Source organism: Bombus affinis, chromosome 7 (assembly GCF_024516045.1).
Source record: "Bombus affinis isolate iyBomAffi1 chromosome 7, iyBomAffi1.2, whole genome shotgun sequence".
NCBI lineage: Eukaryota > Metazoa > Arthropoda > Insecta > Hymenoptera > Apidae > Bombus > Bombus affinis.
Window position 1 is genome coordinate 8,705,353 of NC_066350.1, and position 24,329 is coordinate 8,729,681.

At 38.8% G+C, this 24,329-nt stretch overlaps 1 protein-coding gene and 2 long non-coding RNA genes across 9 annotated transcripts in view; 2 read left to right on the top strand and 1 right to left on the bottom strand.

Moving 5' to 3' along the window:
* The window catches only part of LOC126918926 (uncharacterized), a 136,800-nt gene that overhangs the window by 103,413 nt on the left and 9,058 nt on the right, over positions 1-24,329 (top strand). For 2 of the 4 annotated variants that reach the window (XR_007711464.1, XR_007711466.1), the window contains exon 4: positions 11,865-11,960. This is a non-coding gene — a long non-coding RNA (uncharacterized LOC126918926). Of the gene's footprint in view, positions 1-11,864; positions 13,579-24,329 lie in introns of those variants that run through there. The other 2 variants (XR_007711465.1, XR_007711467.1) reach the window with 1 other exon arrangement.
* Positions 1-24,329, bottom strand: part of LOC126918872 (insulin-like peptide receptor) — a 116,846-nt gene that overhangs the window by 55,257 nt on the left and 37,260 nt on the right. The window lies entirely within an intron of this gene.
* On the top strand, positions 6,414-8,725 carry LOC126918930 (uncharacterized). Its single transcript, XR_007711476.1, has 2 exons — positions 6,414-6,594; positions 8,266-8,725. It is a non-coding gene; the product is annotated as an uncharacterized LOC126918930 (long non-coding RNA).

Consider the following 24,329-nt stretch of genomic DNA (forward strand, 5'->3'; position numbering starts at 1 on the left):
GCAGTATCATCGTCTTTTTCTGCTTCTCAATATACGGAGTTGATCAATGCGGCTTTCGAGCAGTTTGTATGATGAATGGAGTCACTCTTTCAGTTTCCTTACATAGGTTCACGATTAATGTTCGATTCTCAGGAGACAAATGACTTACGTTCACGAGTTCATTTATTGCAACAAGATGACACAAGTAACTATAGATTCGAAGGTAAATTTCAAAATTTCTAACATCTTCTCTAAATTCCAATTTACGTAGCCAATAGGTGTCTTCGCCATGTCATGAAAGACAAATTGTTTTTAACCGTTAAAATTATTATTCGACAGCTACATGCTTATATACGCTTCTAGTCTTTAGTAATGGCACTTATTAATAGCACTAACACTTACTAATCTCGTACGAAACCCGACAGCTGATCATCGATGAAACGATTTGTCAGACATTCGAATCGATACAAAATATGAAATATTAAAAGCTATAAAAGTAGTAATTCGGCCGTAATTCAACAACCAACAACTGTATTGTTTTCTGGTCCCACCATATAGAAGACACGTAGGTTTTCCAGAAGGGGAGAGTGGAACCTTTGGAGGCGACTGGCGCCATTAATTTCGACAGAAGGAGTGGAGCAACCACGATGAGGGTGACACATCATCGTGAACTATCCCACAGGAAATGGTGCGGCCGGTCTCCTTAATAACGACCGGTCCGATGGGTGTATGTTTACACGACGGATCCGGACGAGCGATATTTCCTTGCCAGCTACTACGATATCCCTTTGATCGACGATCGACCCGTGTGTAGCATCTAAAGGTGCGTTTAGACCAAGCGAACCGATGCTCGCAACTTTGTCTCGTTTTAAATAAAATTTAGTAAAATGAGACTGTAAACGAACATTCGTTCGCCATTTGGCGATTACTCGCCGAATCGACAATCGAACATCCGAATTCTCTGCAACAATGCATTTGTAACTATAATCTCTTCGCCAGGAGACTGAACCAGGAATAACCGTTGGACATTGTAAATTCTGCTCTGTCTAATCTCTACGAACGTTTGCTCGCGTACGTCGTCGTAAAGAAGCTCTTTCGGCGTAATTGAAATTGCTCGGAGAGCGTTTACATTAAGCGAAAGAACGCTCGCTTACGCTTTAATTTCACTAAAGCGAGTCAAGAACGAGCAATCGCGTGCTTGTCTAAACGCACCTTTACATATCTTTACCATGTGCAAGCTGGAGCCGTACGAACCAGTGCGGTTTCCTACGATAGTGTTTTTCGTCGCGTCTTCCGACCAGCCGGAAATCATTAAATAATGTCACCGGACGATTTCCGTTGCCACTTACCGTAAGCGGCCACACCGTTTAATATGCAGCCGACACGCCTTAATTACATCGCTACTCGCCTCTCTACTTGCCCGTACGCCCACGTCTCGACTTTTCCTTTACAACTTCAGCTCGCTACTAGTTTTCCATTACCGTTTCAACGTGCATCTATGGCCCAGTGTTTATATCAGTTGGTCGGATATCTTATTTGCGAGGCTCGTAAATTGAAAAGTAGAGAAAAGTTATGATGTTACGCGTACGGAATACATTGTTGCAATGTATACGTAAATTTATTTGTTTATGGACACAACTAAGAAAACATGGTTGCGGATAAGCTTGACAAAATCATCTGATAATACTGAAATTAAAGGAATTTCTATAAATTCTTTTATGTGAGGTAACAAGCTGTATCGATTAACGCATCGAAATTATACGATGTTATTTTTGAAAAATAAAAAAGAAAGAACTTCTCTTCCGCTTGACATTTCTCTATCTAATAACAATTTCCTAACAACTCTACCTAACAACCTGCTGCCTGTAACATGAAATAATTATACATTCCTCCTTCGATCTCCTGTACGTATTACACAACCAATTATATTTTTATGTGTTAAATCTTCCTTGCAGAACCATTCGAAAGATTGCGTCTCTGTCAATGATAACTAATAAAAAAAAGAAAAAAGCAATTTTTCTCGCAAGCACGGAAAATTCCATCGCGAGAGGATTAATAATCCAGACAGAATCGATTAAAAAGCTATAGGTACATCGCATCTGGATTTGCAATCAATTAAATACTTCCGCTTTCACGTAATAAAGCTCGAGTTCGTTAAACGGTACGTTATCTTAAATTATCTCGTATCAGGCTCGATAATCGTTGAGTCACGGCTTCTCGCACCTTCGCGAATACTCCACGATAATTGATACTCGGTAAACTACCGAAATCTGTAACGCCAGACGCGTATATTTCTCTATCGATTTATTACCAGCAACGATAGCAATCTGAATCGGCGAACAAAATTGTACGGTTCCGTTAAGTTCGAGACACGGCGACGTTTTATAACGTCGCTTACGATTTTAAAGTCATGGTAACGGGAACCATAAATAAATCTGGAACGCGTAAGGGGTCGTAAATTTAGCATCCTTACGACGATGACGCGTGCAACTGTATAGGGGTTACAAAATATGTACATTTCCGTGGGAAACGATCCTTAGGGACGTTTGTGTACTTTAGCTTTTTTTTTTTTTTTTTATAGTGCTGTAATCTATAGAGTAGATCGATGAAATTCCACAAAAGCTATTATTACGATTATGACAAAATCTGTGTATACGCTTCGAGCTTACGTGTCTATGTATAATTATTAAAGTCGCGATAGTTTAGCTTTGTGATAAATGAGCTGCTCAAGCGTCAGATCGATTAATCCCGTAAACCGAAATGTAAGCGATCTATCCTTATTTTTTTCGATAATTAGTTGCTCCGAATTTAAAGAATTCTCGACTTTAAAAGTAACTCTGTTTTACCCTTCCCACGTTGTTCTAATGGAAAATAACGATAGAAAGAAGGTGACATGTTAGAATAATACTAAACATTAAAAAAAATGCACAATTTCAAAACTTACTAATTTTCATTATCACCTTATACAAAAATATCCTAATTTTCTTTCGCTCGACGACAAAAAGATCTTGGCCATTTCATATTTCTTCGACAGTAAATAGTTTAATAGGATGAGGCTCAAAAGATCAGTATTCTCTGCTATGTTCGTATTACGCGCAATTTATTAGACTATGTTTTATCAACACTATTTTTTTTTAAACGATTGGTATAAAACACTATACCGTACTATACCAATATTCATAAAGTACGTTAATACGTACTTACGTAGAAACTTTGTTCGCATCATAAAGCATCGTAAATTCCACAATAAATTCCGCAAATCGATGCAAAACCGCTTATCGTATTTCGATTCGGGGGAGGCTCGAAACGAGTCATCGGCGGTCGAGTTTGTGCAAGTTGCCACGAAAGTTGTACGTGCGAACAGCTGAACAATTAGACGCGGAACGATCTAGCGACGAAAGTCGATGAACGAGCCGTTAATGTTGTTTAACTGCTTGCAACATGCCAGTCGCTGACTGCAACTAATGAACGCTGACTGTCGGATATGCCTTGTTGCTTTGTCGTAACGACGTTGATTTATGTTGGTCGACAAATTCGAGCCTTTCCACGGTTAACTACATTGTATTCGACTGGTCGTTGAAAATTTGATTATCACCGTTTTTCCTAATCCGTTTGGAATTTGCGGCGAACGAAGGTGGAGCACGAGGGAATAAAACCGGGTTAAACGGGCCGTGGTGAAATTCGGTCGCGACGTTCGCTGACCTGAGCCTGCGACGAACGCTCCGACGTTGAAACTTATCGATCTCGTGGCACGAGCAGCGTCATCGTTAACTCTTCGAGTGCTACATCGCACGGTCGTCCTCTCCCCTACTTTGCGCCAACCGAAATCGCTGCTTTCGTCCACCAAATCGAGGCTGAACGAATATGGAGAACCGGAGTTAACCCATTTAAGGGATTTGTTCCAGTTTAGAATTTCGTTTTCCTTTTTTTTTGGGGGGGGGGGGGGGCATTTTTCTCTGAAAGAAATTACTAGACTCCTTTACATTGACCTTCACACGCGCGTTTGTTAACGTTTCAAGAATATTCACCATCCTGGTGAAGTATGAAAAATCGAAATCAGAGATAGACGCGCTTCCGAGTATTCGGCTTATTTGAAATGAAGAAATAAACAGGAATCCTGATTGGTACAAACGTGTCTAAGACGTGAACCAGAATTTAGACAATGTCTCGAAATTGAAAAAACGCGTCGGAGATCTTCTTCGATCGTCGTACGATAAAAAATAAATAAGAAAAATCTGTTGAAAATTCTGGTCGAAGGGTATAAATGTATCTGGACGCAAACTTATTAAAATTAAATGACCCAACGTAGCACGAAACATTCCACGATTCTCCTATCGAATAACGAACGTTTCAAATCGACGCCACTCGCGTTGGATTCTATTTCCGACAAGCGTATTTCTCAATTAAAGGAGGATCGTGTCGATGAAGTTGTCGATTGCGGCGGGATCGTTGGTTCGCCGCAACGCGCGTTCTATTTCCTACACTTTCGGTCCGCGCAGCTTTAAAGTAAGTAGGTCCGCGAGTGTCGGGTGAACGAATTTATGCACGTAGTGCGTTGCAGTTCACGAGACACGTCGTCGCCGGCGCCGAACTATTTTCGACGGCGAGCAGCGGCGAATCCAGCACAGAGACGAGTCGCTCTTCGTATAATAACGCGAGAGAAATTATACGAAATTTCAGTTGGTCGTGGTCGATGAGCTTTCCGAAGGAATTCGAACTTCTCGATGCGAAGTCGCGGTCGAGACGAACGAATTATATTTCGTTTGACAATCGTCCAACGTTTAATTAAAGGCATAACGTTCTTAATGAGCAGAGGGCTCGTGGATTACGTTCGTTGCTCGAGAGACTGCGTTCCCTCTCTGGTTTCTGGATTTTATCTCGTTCGAAACTGCGCGCCGCATCTTAAATTCGAGCGAATACTTCTATCGAGAGAGAGAGAGAGAGAGAGAGAGAGAGAGAGAGAGAGAGAGAGAGTGAGAGAGAGAGAGAGAGAGAGAGAGAGAGAAGCAGTGCTGGGACACTGACTTTCTAAGTGTAGCTGCATCCCATTAAAACAATCTTCGTCGGTGTCATCGTATTCGTCATTGTTCCAAAGTGGAATACAACGCGAAATAACACGCGATTCTACGCGTAACTTACCCGTGAGGACAATTGCCCGCTTGATCTCTTATTTTCTGCGCTGACTTTTCCTCTCTTTATCCGACTGAGAATAAGAAATTTTCCATCCGACAAACTAAAGTCGCTAATTACGATCCCGTCAAGTTCGTTTTATTCTTTTCTTCTTCTCTCTGTTCGTCCCTTGCAACTGACATAAGGAAGTATTTGTATTCGGAGGGATGAGAAATCGTTTTTTCTTATCGCATGCTTCGCAGCTATGTTTCATACTTTGAAACTATGTCCCTAAATTTGTACACTGAACTCGTCGAAATGATATAATCACCAGGATTTCAAGTTATTGGTACGTACAACGAATCTGTAAATCTTTGTCCCGTGGCGGCACTCGGCAAGCCAAATACCACCGCTCGACACCTAACTAGTGTCGGACGACGGCAGCGCAGTGGTTAGCGCCTTAGGTTATAAACGTTCGGAACCCGGGTTCTCGAATCCCAGCGACCGGAGTCCGATTTTTCTTCCACGCACCAGAAAACGGAGGAAAAATCAGCAGTACCCCAGCAGTGACAACACAGCCGACAACTACAACTATCACGGACAACACATATACCACCTCAGTCCGAACCGCGGAATCTGTATAAAACGATGGAAGCAAGTTTTCTGATCGAGTAATATACGAACCTTTCAGAAGCGGAAACTGGCCAACTCCTCTGTACATTAAATTTCTTAATTTCATTACACGAACACTCGATCGATATTCAAGTTTCAAGAAACAAATTACTTACCAACAAATTATTTAGATGACACAAGTAACGGCATACTGTAAGGTAAATTTCAAGAACATGCAGTTTCATAGATGTGTGTAATTTCGAACGAGATGAAAGCGAGAAGCTGCGCAGCAAACACGACATCTTGAAAACTGGTTTTAACCCTAAAGACCGCGGCTCGTTTAAGAATGTCACGATTTTATTAAACGCCGCCGTGTCGAACGAAAGACAACTTGTCCGATCGCGGCCTGGCCGCCTGTTTGTAACGTCCATTGCTTCTACGTACTTACTTTTCAATTTATGCGATTGATCAATGTGACTTCTGAAACGCTCGATTGCCACGTATGATACGCTTTCTCGAGAGTGGGGTAAAAATCGGTCTGTTTGATTTGATAAAAGCTTGGAAGCGTAGTTTGTAGACGGACGTGAAGGGTCCGTGGTAATTGGCGATCGTTGGTGATCGTTGGCGATCGTCGGGACACGTGACAAAGCACGGGACCGACGGAATGTGAACTGTTGGATGTGGCTAGTAGCGACAAAGACGTCCTGAACTCTATCTCGACGACAGTCCACTGCGTGAATCGCTTACTGATTGTCTACTGTGTCGAGAGGCGATGAGTTGGATCGCGCGAGGTTTGTTTCGCCAGATTATGAACGAAAAGGCCGTGTATACGACGAATGCGTATTCGGGCGAGCTAACCGGTCTGGCGAATGAAACATCCGAAGACTGCAATGCGTAAGCTCGTAAAAATCTGTTATACCGTAATTCAAAAAAAAGTATTCGAACATCCTTCGAAACTCTTTGCGTATATATCGTGCAAAAGATCTTGAAATCGCATTAGCACCGCAACGAAACACGAATATCGTGACCATATTGGTAAAATTTGAAACGGATCTGAAAATGTTCGAGGGCAGATTGATAAGCTTCCGCAATGGCGATGTAACAAATAAAGCAACATACAACGGTGATTTCGGTAATTTCTCAATCTGCCCTCGTACAGCTTACGAGATACTTGTTGGAAATAAGTTAAATGTTAGGTATATCGATTTAAATGCGATATTATTTTCTGTTAATTCTTTCTGATAATTGTCGAGAGAATTACCGCCGCACAATTTACGGGACATTGTTTTATGCGTTAATAATCTCTAGAATCGATGCTCCTTGCGTCACATTTATCTTACATTTCATTAATCTGTCAACCGAACAAACTCATCGCTAGGATTACGAATCTGTCTGGTACGTTAACTCCGATTTGATTAATAGGTCAACTCTGCCACGTGAATTTTATGTACTTTACCCTGGCAGTTGCAATGGACTTAAATATACCGTACCGTAACGTTTCATTTCTGCAAAATGTTACACTCGGCCACTTTTTCCCGACGATGCGATCCAAGTCGTTGCTGAAAATTGTTTAGTCCATAAAATTCATCTCGTCTTAATCGTTCTAATAAATTTAAATCATTTAATCACCATGACGATCGAAGCATGTGTTAAAATACACATGATCTAACGTTTATATAAAACCATTATATACAGATCGGATACTTTTCATCGCAGCATCCGTTCATAAAGCTCAACATCAGCGCTCAACAATCGAAACGATCTCTTTATCAGGGTGAGGCGATTGCATTTCTCACGATTTCTCGCGATAATTTCGAGAATTGTAATCAATCGGGCTCGACCTCGCGGTCGACTGACGTATTAAACTCGTCTCGAGCGAACCGGGATGCTGATCGTTGACTGGCACCAATCGGGTCGGGTTCACGCTAGTCTCTTGGTTGGCCTCGGGAGCCTCCGCGGCCGGTTTAACGCGGAGAAACATCGCCGAGGAATTCAGATGACGCGTGATTCACTACTTCTTCTAACCCTTTCACTCGGCACGTTGCTTTGGCACATGAAACGTAGCGCAACTTTCAGCGACAAAGGCAGGTAACTTTTTTTTCTTGATTTTTCTCCGTGTTGTAATGTCCTCACCCTCTGTCGCATCCACAGTAATATGTCACTCCGTCTATGCAATGGCTACCAAAAATATTTGCACATACCCTTACTTTCAAACGAAGCGTTTTCTTTGCTCTCGTCATTTCTCGAAACTATTTTCGTCGAGAATTCTAACGAGTCACGCGTAATACATATAACAAACGCAACCGTCACAGCTATTTCACGCTGAAATAGAGTTCCGACTATACAAGATTCGTCTCGTGCCACAGCAAAACTGTAAGACAGTATTTTAAATCCTAACAAGCGATTGCCATTCCACGTACCACCAATTATTACGCTCTATCTTAGTTATATTTTTCAATTTAATAATTTTAATCGTTATTGCATTCTATTAGAATTTTTTAACTTTTTTAACCAGAAATAAGATATACCTAAAACGAGTATGTACTTCGTGTTCGGAATTCGAAGTGACCGTCCGTTTATGACTGGGACAGCGCACCTGCCTTTTTTGGAAAAATCCGAATTTCCTACCTCTCAAGTAAACTTTGCGCTGCGGACCTCATCAAGAGGTTAATTAACAGCCTATAGGCTCCTTGAGTCCGTTCTAAAATACACATCTGGTATCAATCTGCACCATCAGAGGATATGCGCCCACGAGGGTACAGAGTTACAAGACTGGAAGGAATAGATTTCCATCCCATAAAAAACAAGGTAAGAAGGAAAACCCAGGGACCGAGAGTTAGTACATAAGGATCAAGCGAAGCTTCTTGAGAAGTCTTAAAACGATCTTCGTCACAGCGTCATACTGTTCGTGTTACTAAAGCAGTGCAACTAAATTAACTAAACATAACATTATTCTGCATCTAAACTTGCTGGCGATTCTTTTGGTGTATACTAAAGAGTGGAAATAAATAAACTAAACATACTACTACTCCGCATCTTTAATTTACCTCCATGTTGAGCATTAATCTCGTTTATGGTACGCGATATCAACCGATCGGTTGCAACCTGACTGATCGTCAGTTAGTCGAGAATTCGCAACGCTTCGATTTCTGATATTCGCAGCGAAGTTCACATTCACCGAAAAGTGAACGAACTTTCTGACCCATCGATCCAGCCGTGGCAACAAATTTAACGAAACCTACCGATGAGATTATTCGTTGCGCAAACGAACTAACCCTCTCCGATTCTTCCTCGATACTCTATCAACTAATTAATTCGCTTCAGCGTAGGTTGGATTTTTCGCTTGGAAATATCGGCGGGTCTGCTCGTGGAAACGGATCGAAGTCGTTCGAACTGTTGGAATAATTTGTTTTTAATTCGATCGGCGGCTATGGGGTCCAGAAAATATCAGAGTTCGATACAAGAAGGGGGGATGAGCACGATTGTACGTTGAACCGATCCCCTTTAAAGCTATTTTCACGCTGATGCATCTGGCCCGTGTAACTGCGTACGGATAAAGCTATACGATCCCACAGGCCAGCGTGTTCCGTTTGCTCCGCGTATGTGTCAAGATAATCCACCCTCCGCTGACTCTCTGACTCCCCCTCGTCACAGATTCACGTCTATCTCTACAGGTTTCCCATCTTCTTGTCCGCTAAGTTATCCGTCGACTCTTTTTGTATCCAATTCGCGTGTCCGAAGAGACATTAATTTTCGCTCATCCGCCCACATCGAGGTATTAAATGGTCTTTTAGGTTGAAGGCGGAGGGGTCCGTGGGTTTCCGTGTTTACTTTAGAAACAAGGTATTAGGCTAGGAATTAGTCTTGGCAGACTGAAATCACCGTACATTACAGCAAGAATATACAGGGTTTTTCATTGTTAACAGATTCTAATCGGTGGAGCTGTCAGCATATTCTACGACTGAAAGTAAGGAAAGAAAGTTATGCAAGCATAGATTCGTAAACGCTTTATTGAGTAGCTGGTAGAAAAGTACGAAAATTATAAACCACTGGTTTCTTATTTGATTCCATGTGACGACGATAACAATTCTGTACTTAGAAGAACGGACGACTCTATGAACAAGAATTTCAGTAAACATAGCCGATCGATCGAGAATCCAGTTATTTATAACTTTGGCATTTTTGTTGTAACTTTTAATAACAAGGCATTTATGACTCCTGCGTAAATACAACGTTTGTTCGTTTTGCTTATTTTTAATTGTAAAATATGCTCATACCGTTTGGCGGGGTAAAAATGAAGCAGCCTGTATAATAAACGTCTGCGAGACAGCTACGCTTACATTCGCGTAACAACCGAGGGTTAACAGGATTTCGTACGACAGAATCATCTATCTTTCTCTCTCACTTTGTCCACCTTTCGCCCGCTCTTTTGTTTCTTTGTATCCTTACTGTGGTGGCTCTTTGTCCAACTATAATATTTGTTCTTTTCGTTTGCATCGTCGGAAGTACATACTTAACAGCGTCCGAGCGCTGTAATTTCGGCAAATCTGCGAAAATAAACGAGTCTCCCTTCGCGGCCGGATTTGTCTGGCATTTAGAATTTGCAAGATTGTTCCATAAAGTGTACATACGACACGACACCCGCCAAACTTGACACACTTCGTTCCTTGTTCGCTACATCTTCACTTTTGTGTGAGATCACAACGCCAAGAATAATCGACCGACTACTTACGCAGAACGAGATACACATACGTGAGAAACAAAGGGAATACCACGAGTTTAGGAAACATTAGCAGCTTCAAACTCGTGTAGCTTTTGCAGAGCATTTTGAAGCATTCGAGGGTGTTGATGACACATTCGTAAAACGAAAAGGACGAAGAACGTATGTAGTTGGTTACAAAAGTATTCAAGTTGGCTATTTAGAACTTAGAACGAGAGTTATACTATGTACCAGGAAAGTTAAACTAAGATCTTAGAATAATTAAACAATTTTGACTGCCGCTATGATATTCGAAATCCACGTGTTTCTCCTCTTCCAGTTATTTCTTCGTGCGTATTTAAGAAAGAGTACAATGTGATTTATAATCGTAGATAGCTTTAAGCTGATTTTTCTAATCGATGTGGATTTTTCCGAGCGAGTGATACTCGCTTCAATTATTGGAAGATAAACCGATATAATTTCCTAACAATTGTCTTTCGAAAGTAATTTAATATCGAGGCGAGTTTCTTCGTCGGTATATTTTATGGAAAATGATGAAACCATGATTATAAGATTATACAAAATTATAAATAAATTTATTATTTTATTCTAGAATGATGAAGATAAATTAGATTGAGAATACTCAGGTGGCCGGATACATTTATGGCTAACTGTAATTCCAAGAAGTCTGACACTACTAAAGAGGAAAGAAATCGACGAGCCTAGCGAACCAAGCGATTATAAATAGTATTACTAATATTACAAACGATAATTACGGAATGTCGGAGTGAAATCCATGAAAGAAATTGACATTTTCTAACCCATGAACCCAATGAGGGTGTGAGAAAAGTATAACGGCAATCACAGCGCGTCAAACGATGTACGTGCATCCTATACTACGTCGTACCTACTTAGGCTACGTCATCTATTTCAGTTATTTCTTATAGCGTTTCCAATTTCGTGGAAAGTTATTTTATCCTCAAGTATTTTGCAATTCATCTTGTAGAATTACGCATCACGTTTTTACTGGCTCACATTTACTATTGCGAAATAAAATCATTTGTCACTAAACGAGTAAATGCAACGTAACTTAGTTACAATGTGTAATAACGCGTTATTATTAGATTCTGCGATTCTGATCAGATTCCCAATTACAAAATTAAATACACTTGTTAGAGGTTTCACGTTGATAATTAAAAGGTGAGTGAATAAGTAAAAGACAGATATATCGATCGATGGCTTTTAATTGATACGACGTTAATCGATTCTCGAAATACACGTAAAAAATAAAACGAAGAAATGAAACGTCAATCGAAGGTAATTAATTAATCGAACGTGTTTGGAAACTCTGGTCAAATCGGGCCAACCAGGGAAAGAAATTCCGAGGATCGAATAACGGACCTTTCGAACGCGTCCTCAAAAGGAGCGAGCGTTTCAAACTGACCGATGCTCCTCTGCTTTTCAGGTATCGAATCGCTGATGCAATTGGCCATCAGTAATACCTTGCTCGAGGGGAATATACGAGAAATACAAATGCTGTTGGTGGAAGGGGTACAGCAAGGTACGTAACAGCATTAGTTAAGGTTACGAGAATTGAAACGGCAATTTCGAGTAGTTTCGAGAATTGAAAGAGCACATTCGAGACATATGGGGAGAGACAAAGAGCTTGAGATTTCATTCAGGCTGTAATTTGAATTTAGAATTAGTTGTTCGTTTATAGAATTAGGATATCCGATAATTTCGAAATTTCATTGTCGTTGTAATAGTATACGGCTACCGTGATTGTATTGGTAAAATTTGGCACCGATCTGAAAAAGATATTTACTGCAAACAGCTTAAACATGTAATAAGCGTTAAAGATAGTTTCACTAAATATAATGTATAATTGAGTATTTAAATACTATTCTGCAACAATATCGTTTATATATTCCACAACCATATAACGATGAAACATCTGCGCCAAATAAAAATGTACGATATAATATAAGGTAAATATCTAAAAACTATCTTTACACGCTTTTACGATACACAGGTTAACCATTTTAAAATATTTTATTCCATTTGAAAAGAGCATGCCACGAAGCATTAAGTACCAAGTACCGAAGATTAATATAAATCAAATGGAACTTGCTCGATCGAGATTAATACTTCAATTTTCAAGCTTGTTAATATCTACTCCACAAAGTATACCAAAATAGCGTGCTCTTTAACAAGACGCAGCAATCTGCCTCGAGACAAGCCGCTAAAAGCTTCGGTCGATCGAAACCAAACCGTATGGATCCTTGGAAGATTGGAATCTTCATTAAAAACAATTACACGTATATCAAATATGGGACAAGAGCAAAGAAAAGAAAAAAGAGGGAAAGATAAAGAGAAAAGGTGAAATCGCAACGGACAAGGATAAAAGGCGTATAGTTTCGTCGCATGGCAGCCGGTGAATTCGCGGTAAATGGTATCCTGTTCCGTGTCCGTATCGCCGTGCTAGAATACTCAATTTCCGGCGGAAGCGTCGGGGGAATTAACGCGGCGTGCCGAGTTTTGTATAATCGCGTTTTAATTTGATTGTCTTGAAGCGCGCCGCGTGCTTCCTGCGCACGCTTGCCAATTAGTATCTCAAGTTGTTACACTGTTCGAGTGTCTTCGATCTTGCGAACGTTTCGCACAATGTTGCCAATGATATATTTAAGCATGGCTGGAAAGTTGGTTAATGGGATAGCAGGAAGATAAGGGACACGGGAAACTGAAGTAAGACGACGAAGTTGATCCTACGGGCTTTCGGTCATTTTCGGACTAATTATATTTATCTAACGTTAAACGCAAAATACCAAGCGACTCTTGTTGGTGTACGTGATTTCTCGATTCCATTTACATTACAAATTCTGTTTGACGGTGGAAATAACTGAAATATAGGTTAATTGACCGATAAACTAAAATAATAATATGCTTGTCAATGCGTGTCAACGAAATCCTCTTACGGCAGACGGCAATTCTGCATTCTGATTTTATTGAAAGTTTGCCAGTTCGTTATCTCGATTCAACTCCGAAAATAAAAATAGAAATTGCATGTCCTAATTAGCAAAAAAAAAAAAAAAAAAATTAATAAATAATATCATAAAATTTGTGCACCTGTAAATTCTATAAATTGTACTATATTTTTGTATCTTTTAATTTTCAACAAACGCATAAACATCCGTAATCTACCTATAAAAAAAAAAAAAGTAAAAAATTAAATATTAAAGGAAAATTTATATTCTCCGATAAAAGTAGGTAGAGAGTCGGTGTCCTAATACTTATTTATGGTTAGCAATGTAAAAGACCAATTTACGAGATACGGAGACAATATTAGAGATGTGACTACCGTTTCGCTCAGTGTGCTCTATTTTAACATTTTGCCACACAAGATATGTACGTTACATTATAAACCAGTCACTAGCAGTCACTAGCAATGCTTCCATCAGCCAACTTTCCACCTACGATGTGAATACAAGACTATATGTATACGTTGAATTATGAGGCACGCGTGGCGAGAACAAATACAATTTAACGGGCGAAGGGTTGGAAGGAAGCGAAGAAAGCGAAGAAATGATCGGGTCACCGACCTGTGGTCGATTAAACGAGCCATCGAGAAAGAACGGAGGTAAAACTGTAGCGACGTGTCACGAGTCGATCGAAGGGAATAAACTCTCGTATCGAGAGGGAAAGTGCGAGCCGACGTCGCGTCGCGACGCGGCTGCTCACGAAAGGTGTCAATTAGATAACCGCCGATCGTGGCTCCATTCGCGCGTAACCAATTTCGGTCAGGATGACCTGTAAACGACAGTAATCACGTCACCGTCTTCAATATTTTCTTTCCCGAATATCGGGCAATATTCGTATAACACGTTCCTCTCTAACGACTATTGATTTCTATAACGATAATCTAACGAGAAAATTACAACAATGCTCGTAAAACATAACGAACGTAATAAATGTTTGGAGAAAATTGGCTTCGAGTGTGCTCGCTGAGGCGTTAATACGATACACGTGATACGTGAAATTATCGAACTTACAAATTCGATTTTTTTTTAACACGAGATCTCGAGACAAACGATTTTAATCTACTTTTTAAACGAACCTAGTAATTACTGTGCGACGATCGTAAAACGAAATGTCTGCGTTTCAACGCTCATTCGAAACGATTTTCTGCAGATATTCTAGTTTAGATGCTGCATTGTGATATATCGAAGAAGTCTGCGTCTGAAGAATTTGTTGCATATCCGAAGAAGCTATTGCATACCACGTCGGACACGCAGGTGGTCCAAGTAAATGGTCCAACGATATAGCCAAGTCGTAAAATTAATGGAGGAAAGTACAAATGTTTCAAGTCTTGGAACAACCATTTAAATCTCGATGACCGCCTCCGTATCTCATACGAATCTTGTGTTTTGCACACATCAATTGCGTCCGTACGAAATACATACATTTTGTGGTAGATTTCGAAGCAATTGTCTATAGTTACACGATACATACAATGTCATACTTTTAACACTTTGACGGCCAGTATCGCGTAAACGTGATTTCGCTCTGCTATCTGTTATCGGCCATCATCACGTTTACGTGACTTTTTGTTTTCATTTAATCAACGTTTACGCGTGAAACAAATGATTCCTATATTTGACAGCGTTCTATCAAAATGAAACGATTTACAAATGCAGCGAATAGATCGACAATTTTTATGTCTGACAGCGATAAATAAATTTATACGATGCATAAGAGTACGAAATAAATTAAGATAATATGATGAAGATTCGATAACGATTTTCTCAAAAAGTATATCATAATTATCCAATAATAGATCGAGTGAAAAGTGCCAGCGGTTGGCAACAAGATCTACGTTGAAACGTACGATCGTCAATGTGTTAACGGCAGTGTCTTGTATCTCTCTATCTATTTCGTTTCGCTATATTCTACGCAATGTGTCCGCGGATTTGATCTTTTCTCTTCGAAACAATTAATTGAATAATTCCGAATAAAATGATCTGTTGGAAACAAGGAGGCTCTCTATCGTATGCATACGTAAGTCGTATTTATAAATCCTAAATAAATGCCAAGCATATTTGCTTGATATTTTAATTAAGCGGTAGTATAAAGTACCGTTAGGTCGTAAAACTAATATAAATTATCGTATCATAAATGGTACCGATTGATGCCTATTTCCTTATCTCTGCAGAATCTTTTAGATTAATCTGTACCGTTACGTCTTTCAAGAAATCTATATTTATAAGTAATGTTCGTATTTCCGTGAAATGGCAACTGCCGTTAATAATAAATTAATAGAAAAATAACGTGAATTACTCGAATTCCTTATTTTCATTATTAATTGCAGTTGACGTACGTATCAGTGTTATTTTATGTCGATCGTTCGTATTTTATATCGATCGTAAAAGATATTTATATATAGAATATAACGAGTTGCTCGAGCAATTCTCAGCAAATTTAAAAGTTTCTCATTTTCTTCTAACGTATCTTCCGTTCTAATATCCGCTATATCGGAAGCATGGATATTGGAAAACGTAAAAAACCGTGACGTCATCAGGTGCATCTTTAGAACGTAGAAATAATCGTGGAGACGATCGTGCGAGTCTCCGGGATGGTGTTCGATACGTCGCGACGATATTTGTATAATTCCGTCGTTCGAGACGAGCAAACGTCTCTTGCCTGGCCGTTCCGTTTCATTTTAGCCCTACTTGAAACAAAGTTAGCGGTGAAATATGGGCTGTCGCGTCACGACGATTCGTCTTTACGACTTTCCGCGTTTCGTCGCGATTTTCTGCCCCTGCCTCTCTCTCACCGTTTTACGCTCCTTCGTATACACGAGCCTTCTCTTCCTCTTATCTGGCTCTCGCGTGACGAATTTTGAAAGTGCATTATCAACGCGCGGGAATGGGGTCGACACCGCCGATGGGCTCACCAATTGCAGGCTACGTTACCAAGATATTATCCGGTAAAGTTATGCGGCTCTGTAAGGAAAGGTCAGTTGCTGGCGAGAAGTTAAGCACGTTCGTAGACGGTGAACGAGAAGTGCAACTTCGATCCATTTAAAAAACGCGCCGTGCAATCTTATTCTGCTCGGATTCTGATTTTATACAGCTACCGAGCTATACGTAGCACGGTAATTACTCGCTGATCTTCCTCGGTTGTTTGATCGATACAAGTAAATAGAAATAGAAATTTTAATTGGGAAATTCCTTATTAAAGCAAATAATTATGTTTTCCTAATGATGTAGGACCTTGCAGTACCGTTACGTTAATCGACTACGAAAACGTGTAACACGGTGCAATCTTGTTCTGATCGAATCTAGATCCTATACTGGATGAAAGAAAAGTTACATTCCGATTTCCTCGAATTTCGTACAAATAGATAGAAACGCTGATATCAATTAGAAAATTCATTGTACGATCCTGCGAATAATTTTGATCTTCTAGCAAAACCATGAAAAATTGCGTGTATTGCTCTTCGTGAAAATGAAAATTCTCATCTGCTGATCGTTTCCTCGCTGATCCAAATTAATGGTCGCATTTCATGTGAGATTCGCACATGTCCTAATATGAATAAACGTGTACATATTATTTCTATAATTCCAACTTTAAATAGAGAGAAGACACGTTATGAAGCTTATTGTCTTCGTTGACGTTGATACATTTTAAGCGATGGGTAGAGACCGAGCTACATAGACAGATAAGATTCGTAAGCCTTGGGAGTGGAAATCGCGCCGAACGTATAAGCCGTGTATAATACACGGTCGAGAGGCGAACAACCACGAAATGCAAATTGCCTGAGCAATTTACATGCCAGCCCTACGATGAGTACTTCGGAGATAACATTCTGCTTAACCAACCGATACGTTCCTGTTTCTTCGTTGAACAAATTCAGTTGGCCGATGTCCGTTAGATACCAAGAAGTACACGGGAAAAAGTATACGGGAAACAGTAGCGTTCGCAATACAACACGAAATGAACTTCGTGAGCAACAATATAGCGACGAAATCTCGTTTTCTTTCTGTTTCTTTTGGTTGCCTCTCTGCGAGACGATGTCGAGCGTGGCGGATAAACGCGATAGAAATGGCTGGGCGATTAATGGAAAAACGAGAAGGGAAGCGAGACCGAGGCTGACCGCGTTTAAACTGTGTTTTTCGTTCGAACGAAGCAAAAAAGAAGGCCGAGAAGGAGAAAGAATAAAGACCAAGGTTCGCAGTCAAGTTTGCAAGGTGTTTCGAGTCGGAGTTGCGGTCAAAGTTCAACCGCGACTCGGCAAAAATGTAACCATTTGGGGGCACCCGGAAGCGAGTTCGCGTGCACGGAAATTGTGTATGCATAATAGCGGACTTCTAAGAACCAAGCCATAGCACGTAGACAAATTAATGCAGATTTGCATGACTTTTTTAAAAAGTTAAATACCTCGGAAACAACTTTACGCCGGCTTTAACCAGTTCGCGCTGATTCGAGCGAGCCGCGAGGGAGAAGTACGATCCGTAATTATCGCCTGTCGTTTCTGGTGACAACTTATTGCATTCAAATCGGGATATTTTTCCTCTTTCTTAATATTTGAAATTATTAAGTTTCTCGTAACTATAAAATCATCGTAAAATATATAAATATAAATAAAGAAATAAAAAGTAGCCAGGTAAAATTGAACGGGTAAATTTTTACGTAGCATAAACTCGAACAATTTTATATTAAATTTACGATGTTGGAATTCGTCATCGTGTGATTCGATTTGCCAGCTTCCATTCGTTTATTCGTGTTTCGCTTGCAAAATAGATAAAAACGTTTCTTTACGAGCCACGTGTAAATATGTAGATGCGTGTCGACGCATCGGAGCCGAACGACGTCGGTAACCGATGCAGCTTCCTTCTCACCTGCTTTCCTTGCTCGCTAATTCGACCAGACGGAGAGAGGAAGGAAGGCGTCGGGTTAAATATTTCCAGCCCATTTACTCCCCTGACATTCAATTCACTGTGCTGTCTGTAGCCGATGTTCCGCGTGATTCGGCCGAATTACGTCTGTGACACGGTCCTCTCGCATGCGCCAGAGGAATCCACATGAACGAAATGTTTTTTTTCTTCGCATATTTAAAATTTTGATCGGCTATCAGGAAGCGTATTCCAATCGTATCAGTCAACGAAATTTCCGAAAGTTTTCACGTAATCACAACAAATCCCGATCATACAAACACATCTTTCGATCCGTCTGGTTAGAAAAGCTGTAACCCGTTAACCATTTCACGGCTGATGCTGCATGTAGGAAAGAACGTTGATATATTTTTCAGCTTTTGATTTCTCTGCAATTTTTGTTTCAATCGATAGTCCGAAAAAATCATGCTAAAATATAGCATGTAGTGCTATGTATATACGAATCAATAAGGTCGTTTTGTCTATCTTGCAAATATTTGCACATCGATTCAGTGACAATGAGCCTTCCTTTACCGTGACACGAGCTTTGTCAAAAATACCTTGCGATATTTCATTTGCGATATTTCATGTCCTGTTAATGTAATTTCAGGTCATTTTCAAAGAATCGAATTTAAAAAAGAAAAGAAAAATATGTAGTCGCGGTATAGAAATGCCTCAAAGCAGGCGTATCAATGTACATGGCGTACCCCATTATGTACCAATGTAATTTATAATATACAGTTCTACACATCGTAGTTCTAGGCGAATAGAAAAGACAACACGAATATTTATTGGTATGGAAACGAAAACGATTGAATACCGACCATCAAGGCCTAACGTATGTGCATGCACAAATGTACACCTTAGCATACGAAACACTTGATTAATGAGTTTCAGATACCCAAATATAATCGAGTTACATAACGAGCTACAACCTACCCTGGTCTGCTACTTTACAAAGTATCACATATCTACTTAGTTGATAAACATATTTATTCTTGACAAAATCGATTTCAAATCTTCCAGTCAAAGTCTAAAACAAATTCGATTCGGCAAAGATTAATGTTGAAACTTGTATTTCATACGGTCAATAATTGGCACGTTCTTATCAGTGACTTATTTATTCTATTCGTTGAAGCAATCGATATTTATTACCGCGCAAGAGTTTGAGATATTTATTTTAAGGTTTTAAAATATTCACGAAAGGAAAGAAACGTGAAAGACAAAATAAAATAAGAAATAATTTTATACTATTTGTTTGCTTTTAGTAGGTTTATTGGAATTTGCCCTCTTTATAATATTGTATCTTTTGTTTCTACAAACAGCGACGTTTCATATTTAATTTATGGACCGCGAAACGATTTTACGGATTATAAAACTTTCCAATTGAAATTATTAATCTATTTAATTTATGCGATTATTTAATATATTATAATACTTTGTTTGTCCTCGTTGAATAATTGGAATTTCCCTCGAGATGTCAAAACACTGAAAATATCTATAAAATAATCATAACCGAACGTTTTCCTCCGGTATATATTAATTTAAAATTATATAAAAGCTCAAACATGCTAACGTTTCCCCCGTTAAAAAAATTCAAATTCCTTCATCAAATAAGGTAACCTAAATTTTTGAGCCATGACCATATACTAATAATACTGTGAGATAAAGTCTGCTCACTTTGCATTTTAGGTATATATGTATGGTGTTGCAGGTTTTCTCGATTAAAGTTTGGCAGAATATTCTATGGAAATAAATAAGAGAAAAGAGAAATGTTATACACACACACATACACCGTTTGAAACTTTATTAAAAAGTTATAATAAAATGAAATATCTGAATGGAAAAACCTGGAACATCATATATAGTATGTATATTAATACACGGAAAATAGTCAACGTCAAACATTTAAATACAAAAAGAGAAACGCAATATTGCATTAATATATAATTTTATAATATGTATCGTACCAATTATGTATGGTAGCATATTGTAAAATGTATCAGATATTTTATACATTTTAATATTTTTAGATTAATTATGAATTGTGTTTATCGCGTTAATGAAAAGAATCGCTTTCCATCCGTGCATTACATTAACGATCGTAAAATATAATGTCATTATTCTATAATATAAAAGTGTTACAAATTGCAAAAATAAATATCTACCTTTATCCAAGAAACAATTTCGCTGAAGAAAAGATTTATCATTTTTGACGTTTCAGGTCGAATATATACGAGCGTTATTCGCTTATACATATACGAGCGTAATAAACCTGGAACGAATATTCCCTCCATTACAACATCACGCGTTGAAATGAACCGCTTTGAAGTAGAGATTTTACGAAAATGCGAACGAATCGATTCTGTATAATGATTAAGTTGCGCAAACGCATATTATTTCTGTAATATTATGAAACAGTCGATAATACAGGCCGGTATCGTTCCTCTGATAAATTAAAGATATGAATTAATGATATCAAAGATATTAATGCTGGGATGATGTAACTCTTGAGAAACAGTGCGAATTGTTTCAATAGGACGAGCCCTTTTGTCGAATCTGGCCGAGGAACACGATTCTCACTTTACAAAGAGTCGAAGCAACTTTCCGACACAAAAGTAATTTATTCTGATTTAAAGTCTACCGTGAGTCTATAGAGAAAAGGGAAATTAATCTCGTCGAAAATGAAAAAGGTTTTACTTTTGTGCGATGAAATACCAAAGCACCATGACGTACAGTTAACCCACGCTCTTCATCTCTTCTTTCATATTTTTTCCACCATCGCCAATGAAGATATTCAGTCGATCGTGCGTCAGAAAATTTACTTGCAAGCCATCCTCTGTCATCTCATAGAAGGGCAAATTTATAAAATTCAATATGTTCTCCGCGTCAAAACTATCTCTTCGTTTGATTCTCAGACTAAACATACATTTTTCTCGCCCTTTTCAACGTTGGGAAAATATCGAATGTGTAATTATAACGTGTGATTGCAATTGCTAAAATTGATACGTAGAATTTGTTACTATTATGCAAAAGAACTAGTTAAAACTAGAATAACTTGTGACCTGGAACATGTAAAATTTCACTAATAATATTGGGCAATGTACGTATATTTTATAATACATTTCATCCCCGATAATAAAAAGGGGTTCAAATATTTATGGGCAGCGACTTAATCACACCAGCTCCTTGTCGCAAAAATGCAAAGTAGGTCGAAAATCTGTCCATTACGAAGCATTTAGTGACTTCAGTGGTGTCTACTATTAATCCCTATCTTCCGCTTGACAATTCACTCCGTCTGATGACTTATTAACCCGATTCGAAGTAACGATTGGGAAAGACCAGTTCTCGAGTCGTTGAAATACTTTGTTCGAGCAACAGGAAGAGGAGTATCGATCGACGAGGTGAAAAACGCGGAATGTGATAACCTGATATACATTCTCGTCCATGCGTATTAAGACACTTGCTGATTTTATAGGAAACGTGATAACGAATCGAAAATAATAAAGAAATGATTAATCGAGCAGAATTTTATATTCGCGCGAGGTTGCAATCTAACATGCATATAGTAAATATAGTAAATCGTACTAATGATCTGTCGACAGCATCACAGTTTTCTAAACTGTCTTATTAAAGAAATTGAATGTGAATTCCGAGACTCGAAGAAATCTATTGAGAATCTAAATCTGCATTGTAAAAGCATCTGTAGCATTCGTGCAGCCAGATAATAAGAAATATGATAAAGACGCGACAGGTGTATATAGACAAAAGAAGAATTGATGTTTGTTATATCACATTGACAGCAGTATCGTTGCAACATCGAATATATGGATGCTTTATCCGAATTGAATTCGAAAGTAACGTAACAGCCAAGCTTAAATTTGTTACTTTTTTTCATTGTTAAATTTTCAAGCGGTTTAAATTTGTCTTGTCTGTTTTATCATCGGCTAAGGTGAAAGTTTAAAAAACATCAAAAATACACTTGTCGTATTACTCCCGTGTGATCTTTAAATGTCATAATACTTACGAACGGTTATGTACCTACATGTATGATGGCTTGATCATCGACGACGCGGAAAAATCAACGAACCTGATATCCGAGCTGCAATTTGGTCGGCAATTAATTAATATTTGCATTCGCGCGGACGTTCGGTTGATGCGCGCACGCCGGATAGACGCGGTCAATATTTTCGAGCGGATTTACAAACAGCTGGGAGGCGAGGGTTTCTGCCTTCATAAAATACGGTCGTGCTGGCGATGCACTTGTACGACCGTACCCTCAGGTTTCGCTAATGTTTCTTCGAACTTAGAAAAGCGAAGCAAAGTATCGTTGCTACTGCTTTCAATTGCTTTGATGAATCGGTATACCGAAAGCAGTTACAAACGAAAGTTGTCGAATAGTCTACGAAAAGGATGCAAATTGTTACGAGAGTTAGAAGAGTTAAAGAACTTCTGGTCTAGAAAATAGCGATCTACAACTCGGAGACGCTGAGACAAATGTGTGATTATTCCGAGCGTCGTTTGCTTTGCTACACAGTATTCCTCGGATCATTATAACTGGCTTTCGAGCTGATAAATTACAATAATCCGGGATAAGGAAAGTTGTCTGCATGTCCTCAAGCATATTACCGTATTTATGAATATGAATATTCACCTTTATAGCTCACGGTTCCCTCGTTTAGCAGAGCTAATGAATTTTCTGTTTTCCGTTGTATAATATATATTTGCGAATATTACATTGGTGTATATAGATGGCATTTTTTCAATGAGAACGAGTTTCAACGCAATCTGATTTGGTTGGTTTCATGTTACAATTTTGCACTATCCTTTTACACCCGATGTTCCATATACATTGTGCTTTAAGAAGTTGTTATGCTAATGAACTAGACGATAAATATATTTGCGCTCGATAAAACTGATCTCGTATTTCAATGCGTTATATTTTCTTTACAAAATCGCCGGTAAAGAATGTTTTCATTATCGACAACTAATAAAAAGAAATTATTTGTTTCTGTATATTTTCTCGAACGATAGAAAGAAATCAATTTTAAAAGGGTTGATATACACTGTATAGTCTAAATAATATAAAACAGTATTTGTATCCAGTTTATGTAATTAGTACAATTCCTATCTGTTAGTAATGTCCTCATAAACGTACAACGTAAAACAAAAATGTCTCGTTCTTTTTCTCGGTAACCAATCACCAAACCCAATAATTGTAAACATCGAACGTAACAAAATATGATGGTAAAACGATGGAAATACGATTAATATAAAAATACATGGCAGAAGACGTTACCATGATCCAGGGAACACTGCATCACTCTACGTATATACTTTGATTGTTTACGGAGTGATCGATCTTCGCTACGTTATCGGGCTAAAATAGGGTCGTTAAAAAAGCGAGAATGGGAAAAGCACTAAGTATGCATGCAAGTTTTATCGGTGTTCTTTTAAATCCTGTTTCATACTCCGATGTTCTGTTCATCGAAACGAATTAAGCGGAATTGCCGGCGATATTTCGCGCGTCGCATCGACCAACTGTAATATCATTAAGCCAACGTTAAAACTGTGCCAAATGTAATTAATGCGCAGCATGGATTCGAAATTCGATTACCGACTGTGTTTGTTGTCCCAGTTCATTATCAGTTTTCCGGTTGCGAGGCATTCCAGGGGGAGCAATCCGGAAAAAAACACCGGTCGAAAGAGAGAGAAATCGTTCGTTAACATACACGTTTTCACTTCCTTGAAACTCATTTGAGAATTTTATACGATAGTGGCTATTCTCGAGAGATACACCGGTTCAAGAAAGTATTTGAACAGTTAGCACAGGACACTTTTACGTCGATATGGCATGTTATACGAAACATTTTGAAATTTTATTAGCACTGTAATCAGACTGTCACGATTGATCGAATTTAAAACCAATGGAAAAATGTACCGTTCGGAACGTAAAAACATACAAATGTATGAATCACGTATAATTGTAAACACGCACA